Raw genomic sequence first — 1,919 nt, 5'->3', positions numbered from 1 at the left:
ATGGACATGGGTTTGGGTAGACTCTGGGAGTTGGTGATGGACAGGGAGGCCTGGCAGCTGCAGTTCATGGGGTCACAAAGAGTTGGACATGACTGAACGACTGAACTGCACTGATGACAGTGAAGCCCCCATGATGGGATTCATGACCTTGTAAGAAAAGGCAGAGACACTAGAGTTTCTCTTTCTTCTATGTGAGGGGAGCAATACTATTTGTTGTTGTTCAGTCGTGTCTGACTCTTTGCAACCCCATGGACTGCAGCATGCCAGGCTTCCCTGTCTTTCACTATCTCCCGGAGTTTGATCAAATTCATGGCCATTGAGTCGATGATGCCATCCGACCATGGCATCCTCTGTTGCCCCCTTCTAGTCCTGCCTTCAATCTTTCCCACAATCACCTTTCCCTATTTTAATTAAGACAAGTAACAATATAATTAAAGAGACTGATATAAGAAAGAACAACAAATACTATGTTTAAGATTTAAACATTAGAAAGACCAAAGAAGGATGTTAGTAAAAACTACTTTTTTTTAAAAAATAATATCAATAGCTAAAGAATACGTACGGCCAGTTTTTGAAGACTTGATAACATTTCACTTTGATCCTTAAAGCCAGTTGTGGGAATCTTGTTCAATGCATCTTCTTTATCTGAAAGCCATGTACTAAAAAGGCACTGAAAGAAATCAAATAATTTTAAAAGAGAAAGAAGAATAATTATTAAAGTACATCATATATTTTTATGTACCCATTTAACATCTCTCCACGTCTTTCACTGATACACTATCCCCCATGTAACTCACCTGCTCTTCAGTAAAACGTTGCCATTTTAGAAGAACATCCTGTAAAAGAACCCAGCGATCTTCAGTCCACCTACAGATGTTTGCCCACCGATCTCCCAGTACCTGGGGAAGAGAAAACCCACCACAACATCAGCAAATGCTTACCTGTTAACTATATTTTATTAAAAAATGGCATGAATGATTTGTAAAAGTATCTAACTTTGGTTATCTTATGTATACTAGGAGTTGTAAGGAGCATCTGTCAGCTTCTGCTTATAATTATATAAGTACATGTCTTTCATTTGTCATTAGATTATTTCACTCTTGCACCCTATATGGAAAAGTAGAGATACTTACAAGAAGTATAAGGCAGATATCACACCACTATTTGAAATGTCTACACAGCAAATATAAACAGTAAAATATAAATGTAGAATGAAATAGGATTTGTCATTGATAATATGGAAAATGTGTATCTTTCTTAGGTCTGAAAATATGTCAAAAGAATAAAAGTCTGGCTAAAAAATAGGATGTCAAAAGACTCTCATCTGAAGCAATCTTATATAATTAGAATTGCTTAATATTTTGATTGTAGAAGAATATTAGTACTGACTTAACATCATATCCACATGTGAGTTTTTAAAGTTAACTGGATTATTAATACAAATATTTAAAGTCACAATTTCTCTAAACTGTTCTATTGAGAAAACTCAGTAGAGTAATAGTTTTCTGAGTAAGAGTTGCCCTGTCTTTAGCCTGTCACTAATACTAGTGGCTCAGTGGTAAAGAATCCACCTGCTAATGCAGGAGATGCAGATTAAATCCCTGGATTGGGAAAATACCCTGGAGAAGGAAATGGCAACCCAGTCCAGTGTTCTTGCCTGGGAACTTCCATGGTCCGAGGAGCTTTGTGGGCTACAGTTGATGGGGTCATGAAGGAGTTGGACACAACTTAGTGACTAAACAACGATAACAATATCTATATGCACATGCTATTTTAGTGTGTAATATAAAATAAGCACTAATATTTTTAGGTGAAAAAGCGTGTTGTTATGATTTTTGTATAAAGGTACTGTTTTAAGAAATGTATCATTTATTTCAACAATATTAGGATGCACTTCAGAGTCTAAAATTCCAATTTTT

At 36.0% G+C, this 1,919-nt stretch overlaps 1 long non-coding RNA gene across 1 annotated transcript in view; it reads right to left on the bottom strand.

Moving 5' to 3' along the window:
- The window catches only part of LOC104983547, a 19,151-nt gene extending 17,975 nt beyond the window's left edge, over positions 1–1,176 (bottom strand). The window contains exons 1-2 of the long non-coding RNA XR_824662.1: positions 798–1,176; positions 563–670 (exon numbers count right to left, since the gene is read on the bottom strand). This is a non-coding gene — a long non-coding RNA (uncharacterized LOC104983547). The remainder of the gene's footprint in view (positions 1–562; positions 671–797) is intronic.
- Positions 1,177–1,919: the final 743 nt, after the last annotated feature.

The sequence above is a fragment of the Bison bison genome, unplaced genomic scaffold (assembly GCF_000754665.1).
Source record: "Bison bison bison isolate TAMUID 2011002044 unplaced genomic scaffold, Bison_UMD1.0 scf7180017838117, whole genome shotgun sequence".
NCBI classification, from domain to species: Eukaryota; Metazoa; Chordata; class Mammalia; order Artiodactyla; family Bovidae; genus Bison; species Bison bison.
This window is presented reverse-complemented; position numbering and strand designations above follow the sequence as displayed.